Here is an 8,272-nt window from a genome sequence, read left to right on the forward strand (position 1 = left end):
TTTCATGTTTTTACACTATACTATGGTTTTCAGAACAGCTTATATATTTCAAAAGTATTTATATACCATTAGTTATTATATAATATTATATAAAAGTATTTATATACCATTAGTTTAAAATTGCACATTGGTATTTATATACCAAAAGAAACATAGCTGATTAACTAGGGAGGTGTCTTGTAAAAGAACAACAAAGTGAGACTGAATGCTTTGCTTGACATTTGTAACTCTTGTATCAAGTTTGAAGAAGAGGACTTTATAAGTTACTCTTTCTCTGAGATGAATGCTTTTCCAAAAAAAAAAAAAAATTGTTTTTATTTTGGGCTTGTACCATAGTAAAAGCCAAGATTTTAAACTCTACTAAATACAAAACAAACAAAAAGACTTTATATATTCATGTTCATTTAAGAAAATACTAGTAGTGATGTATTATTTTTAAGTATACAGCTAATATGTTTGGAGTTATTTAAGATTTATGTTGAGAAAAATGTGTTTTCACTATTGCTGTAGATGAACATCTACATAAGACTGTTAAATTGATTGTTGTTTTATATCAAACAACTTTTATAATACTTATTTTTGTTTTTATAATATTTTATAAATTTTAAGGAATATGACAAAAAATATTGTAGGTATTGAAGGGGGAGCCTATGGGAGGAGTGGTGGTACGAAAGGGGAACAAGAATGTGATTCAATTCTATTTACTTAAAATATGTTTTTAATTGTTAACAAATTCAGATAAATTGAAATCATGAAATCATGTAACTTTTCTCATAATGCAATAAAAGTTAAAAAAAAGAATGTCTGATTCACTTTATGATTTATTCCTAAGTAGTATTTTATTTATCTGTTAAACACATGGCTTTCATTAGTTTAAAATTGCACATAACTGACTGATGAAATGCAAATGTGTTGAATATGTTTATTCATAGTTACTTTGCAGAGTTTTGCTTGTGTCCTGTGGGTCCAGGCACAGGCCTGTCACTAGCCTCAAGGACAGAGCTCAACTCCTTTGACTGGGAAAGCATTTAGAGCAGAAATAGTGTTTCTCTGCTTAGAGAACCTTTCTTTCCTGTACACTGTAGATGGAATGGCTGGTAACATTGTATCTTCCTTCTCACTTACTTCAACAGGTGGGTCTGTTTCCAGGGTAACAGACAATGCAACTACTTTCCTGATTACTACCTTACAAAGCCACATACAAACCCAATGGACAATTTCAGAATGGCTATCTTGCGGCTGAGTGGGAAGTATACAAATGCTGGCACATTTCACACGGGCAGCTGTGTATTAGGCTTCTGTAGGTCTCTCTCAGCTGGGATTCACGTTGCTCTGCTCATGTGGTTTTGGAGGGGTCTGTTCCAAAGGATGTGGTTGTCAGTACCAAAGTACAGTTCTTATTTGAAAGAGAATTTATTCTGAAGTCATATTTGAGTGGGAATACATTCAGATAACTCCAAAAACCTTGTTTTAGAAGTAGTAAGTTTCATGAAGTTTTATAGTCACAGAAGAAGAAAACCATAAAACCATAAACATTCCTTTAAAAAATATTGGATGAAATGTCAGGTAAGCAGGTTACAAAAATTGAGAAATCCTGCTATAGGCTTCACATGCTATCTGATGACATTCTTAGTCTTTGTGTGAAAGCTTAGAAGGAAGCCAGGGGACAGGATTAAATTGCTCCAGGGAAGAGAAGATGATGGCTGAGATCCAAGAGTCATTAATACAGATTATTATTATTAATAATAATAAGGTATAACATATGTTAACATTCATGTGACAAAGGACTAATTATGTTTTCTGTGTATTAATCAATTCTACTAACAATCCTGTGAGGAAAATACAGAAATGTGGCTATATGAATTGCGGCTGAGTGGGAAGTATACAAATGCTGGCACATTTCACACGGGCATAAACCATAAAACCATAAACGTTCCTTTAAAAAATATTGGATGAAATGTCAGGTAAGCAGGTTACAAAAATTGATAACCTGGAAACAGAAGGTGGGATAGTGATTTGTGTGTTCATCAACGGCTAGCCATGGGGGTGAGAAATAAAGGAATTGTCACAGATGCCCTCATCATCTCAGCCTGGGGACCGTTTGTCAGTGATTTCATTTGTAGAAAGAGGGACCCTGGACCCATAGACATACCTAGTCTCAAATGTCTAGCAACATTCAGGCTTATATTATTTGTATAGATGTCTTCTGCATTCGATAGTTTTATGTAGGAAAGACACTATGTGATCCAGATAACATCAAATGCCCATGAGCTGCGTAACACTGCAACTCAGCCACATAGCACAGTGCAATATCTGTGGGTTCTTTTGTGACCTAGAGGCAGCCTGGAGCTGTCAATGCTCTGAACCATGAGAAAGTGTCACAGTGTATACCACTAGCCTTGGGAAAGGTCAAATGCTGAAGTGTACCTTAAATTGGATGCACATTGCTTTTGCCCCATGGAACTGGAGACTGTGTGTAAGCCTATAGAGCTATACTTTAAATGAATTATGAATTGGCATAGATGACAAAAATAAAAAACCTAGCAAATAAGAAAATCCATGGAAACATGCATTGAGTTCCTATTGGACCTCAATAGGATTGAGTTTATGTTTAGACCAGATGTCCCTCAACAGAGGAATGGATACAGAACATGTGGTACATTTACACAATGGAGTACTACTCAGCTATTAAAAACAATGAATTTATGAAATTCTTAGGCAAATGGATGGATCTGGAGGATATCATCCTGAGTGAGGTAACCCAATCACAAAAGAACACACATGGTATGCACCCAGAAGCTCGGAATACCCAAGATACAATTCACAGACCACATGAAGCTCAATAAGAAGGAAGACAAAAGTGTAGATACTTCAGTCCTTCTTAGAAGGGGGAAGAAAATACCCATGAGAGGAGATACAGAGACAAAGTATGGAGCAGAGACTGAAGGAAAGGCCATCCAGAGACTGATCCACCTGGGGATCCACCCCATATACAATCACCAAACCCAGACACTATTGTAGATGCCAACAAGTGCTTGCTGACAGAAGCTTGTTTTAGCTGTCTCCTGAGAGGGTCTGCCAGTGCTTGACAAATACAGAGGTGGATGCACACAGCCAACCATTGGACTGAGTACAAAGTACCCAATTGAAGAGCCAGAGAAAGGACCCAAGGAGCTGAAGGAGTTTGCAGTGAGCCAACCAGTACCCTCAGAGCTCCCAGGGACTAAACCACCAACCAAAGAATACACATGGACTCATGGGTGTGGACCCATGGTTCCAACTGTATATGTAGCAGAGGATAGCTTTGTTGGACATCAATGGGAGGAGAGGCCTTTGGTCTTGTGAAGACTTGATGCCCCAGTGTAGGGGAATGCCAGGACATGGAAGAGGGAGTGGGTAGGTTGGTGAGCAGGAGGAGTGGGGATTGGACAGGGTGTTTTTGGAGGGAAACCTGTAAAGGGTATAACATTTGAAATGTAAATAAAGAAAATATCTAATAAAAAACCCCAACAAATAAGAAAATCCATGGAAACATGCATTGAGTTCCTATTGGAGAAGAATGTTTAGAGCACTCCTAACAAGAATTTCTTTCCATTATGACTCTCCCATCTTTGCTGCTTACTGGTCTGAATTATCCATAATGGATTGTTGTCAACTCCAAGAGTAACTTCATGGTAATTCACCTCCTTTTCAGTGTCTACATCTCCCTTGATAGCTCAGTTCCTTCACACTCAGTCCTGCACTGTCATTGGATCTAGCTTGTCATATATCCCACACTCTCAGCCCTCACAAATGCATGTGCATTTAAAAGCCGGTGTGAGTCTTTCTCCCAGTCTTGCCCAGCTTCCCATTCCTGATCCCCACCTCTGTTCCCTTCCCTACTCTACCCAGTCCCCACCCCATCCGGTACTTCAGATGTCTATTTTATTTCCCCTTTGGAAATAATACTCAGTGTGGGAGACATGTCTGAGTTGGAGAAGGCTTCCAGGTGTCTATGAGGGTGACCCTATCTAAGACCTCTACCAGCAGGGGATATGGAGCTTGCAGAGCTCCCTTGCTGTAGCTAAGCAGGTCTTCCAATGGAAGGAGGGTGACACCAATCCACCCACAAACCCTTCAACCAGAAATTTGTCCTGTTTACAAGAAGTGCAGGGATAAAGATGGAGCAGAGATCAAGAGAATGGCCAACCAATGACTAGCCTGACTTGAGACCCACCTCATGGGAGACAGTCAACACTATTGACTGACACTATTAATGATACTCTACTATGCTTGCAGGCAAGAGCCTAGCATAACTATCTTTTGAGAAGCTATATTCATCAACTGATGGAAACAGATGCAGAGACCCATAAGCAAACAATAGGCAGAGCTCAGGGAGTCTTGTGGAAGAGTCAGGGGAAGGATAGAGGAGCCAGAGGGACACCACAAGAAGACCTACAGAACAAACTAACCTGGGTCCATGGAGGCTCACTGAGACTGAACCATCAACCAAAGAATATGCATGAGCTGGACCTAGGCCCCCTACACATATGTAGCAGATGTGCAGCTTATTCTTCATGTGGCTCACCTAACAATTAGAACAAGGGCTGTCTATGACTCTGTTGCCTACCTTTGGATATCTTTACCACAGCTGGGCTGCCTTGTCGGCCTCAGTGGGAGAGGATACACTTACTCATGCGGCAACTAGATATATTGGGGTGGGTTGCTATCCATGAGGGGCTTCCCCTTATCTGAGGAAAAGGGGATGGGGGTTGGGGGAAGGGATGTGAGGATGGGTCTGGGAGGAGAGGAGAGAGGGAGGTTCTGATCAGGCTGTAAAGTGAATGAGTAAATTAATTAATGAGACAAAAAATAAGGCTGTGCCACTGACCAACAACTCTATTTATCCTTGTGGGCTGACTCTCTCTTCTATGAACTATTATCTCACAATCCTTAACTTTCCAAACTCTGAAACCTCATCCTACGCTTCCCCCATAGCCACGTTCCTTTCCTATTTACTTAGGACCAACAGCAGCAGTGAGGGGTTACTGAAGGCACCATTGCTCAGATCTCTTCAGTTATGCACTGTCTGCCCCAGGTCTGGAGTCTGATTGAGGCTGTTGGTGTGTTAGATTCCAGGTAGGGATGGAATCTTACTGATTATGTCCATGGGTTGCCTAAACCTGCAGCAGGGCCTTGATATTCAACTCTCAAGAATACAGTGACAAGCCACTTTGATGTGACCCTTTACAGTCCCAGTATTCCCTGGAGCTGCCCTATATTTGCCTGTCAGCAGTATTGGGGGACATGTGTTCCCAGTTTACTCAGGTATTGGCCAGTTATTGGCCTTATTTGGCTCATGATAAGTGGGTATAAAAGGCTCCTTAGAAAATTTAATAAAAGTCCATGGTTCCTCTCAGACTAAGATATCTCATGTCACCTTGGTGGTCCTACGTCCAAAGATGAAGTTTGTTTCTTTTAGCTAGAGGAGAGATTAAAAAATTGATCTGCAGGCTATAACTCCCCTACAGTGTTGCCTGCATAAAAGCTCAGGTGTGCTCTTTTTCCTCACCTGAGTCATTGATGAAGGCCCCTCTGCTTGGGTCTGCACCACCAAGAAGCTGGTTTTACAACCCACCCACAAAACTTTCAACCCAAAATTTATCCCATCTCTCAGTTTTGCAGGCACAGGGGATGGAACAGAGACTGAGGTAATGGCCAACCAATAACAAGCCCAACTTGAGACCTATCCCATGGGCAAGTATGAACCCCTAATACTATTAAAGAGACTCTGTTATGCTTGCAGACCAGAGCACATTGTCCTCTGAGAGGTTCATTGAGCAGCTGACTCAGAAACAAACACCCACAGCCAAAGAGTGAATGGACTTTGGGGACCCTCATGGAAGAATAGGGAGGATTGCGGGCCGAATAGGGGATAGGAACTCCACAACAGAATAAACTAACCTGGACAATTGTGGCTCTCAGAGTATGAACCACCAACCAAAGAACATATATGGGCTGGACCTGGGCCTCTCTGCAGATGTGCAGCTTGACCTTCATGTGGGTCCCGAACAACTGGAGTGGGACTATTCCAAAAGCTATTGCCTGTACATGGGATATGCTCTACAAGCTGGGCTACCTTGTCTGGGCTCAGTAGGAGAGGAAGTATCTAGCCTCACAGAGACTTGAAGTGCCAGGGTGGGGGAGATACCTGGACGGCCCCAATTGCTCAAAGGAGAAGGGGAGGAGGTATGGGAGAATGATTGTGAGAGGGGGCAGTGAGCAGGATGTAAAGTGAATAAATAAAAAAAAAAACTGAATTAAATTTAAAAAAAAGAAACTGTTTTTGTATTTTGCTTCAGCATTTTATTCTGTGCTGAATTATTTAAACACACTTTTGAACCTTCCCTAAGGATCTACCACTTTCTCTGATCTGCTTTGCAATTAAACTTTCTAAAAAGACAATCAAAACTTATTGCGGAGTTGCTAGCACCTTTGTGTACCACTGATGGGACTGTTAAGGGAAAAGAGTATAAACAGGTCCTGAAAAATCTAAAAATAGAACTTCTGTAAGATCCAGAAACTACACTTCTGTATTCTTAATCCAAAAGAATTGAAGACAAGGATTCAGACTTTGTACAATAGATGTTTGAACACCCAGGATCATAGGAACATTGCTCATGATAGTCCAAAGGAGGAAACAATCCCCATAGTCATTATACACATACATATGCACACAAGTACACACGTGTACATATAAGTGTGTATACAGATCCATAGACACATATAAAACAGAATATTTGACTTTAAGAAAGAAATTCAGACAGAAACTACAGCATAGATGAACCTTGATGATACTGCGCAGAGTGAAATAAGCCAGTTAAGAAGGATGAAGGCTATGTAAACTAACTTATAAGATGCCCCTAGAGTGGTGGACTTCATAGACACAGAAAGTCGACAGTGGCTTTGGAGGGCTGTGAGGAGGGAGGCATGGGGCATCTGTAAATAGAAAGAGCTATGGTTTGGGATAAAAACATTCTGCCTTTGAGTGGGTGATGTATACAGCACAGAGGCTGTGCCTAAGAATGCTGCCCTGTGAACTGTCCTATGACTTTTTACTCAGTTGATGCAAGCCTTCCCATTTTCAGTCGTGCCACTCCAAGCTTTCTTCCCTACCATCCAGGGCTATATTTGACAGCCAAGGTTATGTGGCTCCTGGTCAAGATTACTTAAAGCAGCTTTGACACAGTCAACCATGGCCTTGTACCTGGAATACTTTCCCACACAATGGTCCTGGCACCACACTCTCTGACTCTCCCACTCTCCCTGCAGTTTTTAGAGCCCTTAACTGATCATCTAACTCTTAACTGTTGAAGTAGCCCCTGGCATGGTTGCCATGTCTGGCCAGTTAGTGTGCTTCTAGGTTTGTGGAGTGTGATCCAACACTAGAATCCTAATCGCCACCTGCAGCTGATGCTCTGTGTTCTGGGTTCCAGCTGGATTTTGTTCTTGGCCTCAAGGACTGTTCCCCAGATTAGCTTTTGTCATCAATCTTACCTCAATTTCAAAAGTAAATCCTGAAGCACTTCCCAACCCTGCTTCTCACACTCCTCTGGCTCTGTAACAGCTGCTTATACCCCAGCATCTTGCCCAACACTGAGTCCCCTTACAGATCTTTCCTACCATCCGTACCATGGCTGGAAACAGCCTCTTTCATATGCATCTCTACAATGCCTCCTGAGAGGCCTCTGCCATCTTTTCTGTCTGCCATCTCCTCTCACCATTGCAGCCTAGATAAATGCTCTTGTCCCCAAGATAAGACCTGTCTCTGCCTTCCATTTCCCCTGTGCCAGCAACCATCCTGTGGACCATAAAAGACCCGCTGGTCTGTTTCCAGTGTATAGACCTCATATCTTGCCAGTAACCTTTCCCCTGCTCCTTCCCTCCATCCAGGATCTCTGCCTAGGTAGTGCCTCTGAATGCTCTCATCTTGCCTGGTAGTGTGAAGAGATGGCCAGCCTCAGCAGGCTTCTGGGGGTTTTCCTCCATAGTTTTCATGAGATACTGTGTCAAGTGTTTCTTTATTCTTCTGATCGTCTCTTGTCCTGGATTAAAAGTCACAAATTCTTTGAAGTTTCTTTCATCAAAGAGAGGGAAAAGGTTCAATATCACCTTTACTCCATGCTTCACAATCTATTAGAATGTGCAGGTTTTATGTAATAGCAATAAGACTCAACATGTACATGTTCTAATGGGAACAAGAGAGCATTTACTGTGTGCTTAAGTGTAACAG

The sequence above is a fragment of the Mastomys coucha genome, unplaced genomic scaffold (genome assembly GCF_008632895.1).
Source record: "Mastomys coucha isolate ucsf_1 unplaced genomic scaffold, UCSF_Mcou_1 pScaffold6, whole genome shotgun sequence".
NCBI classification, from domain to species: Eukaryota; Metazoa; Chordata; class Mammalia; order Rodentia; family Muridae; genus Mastomys; species Mastomys coucha.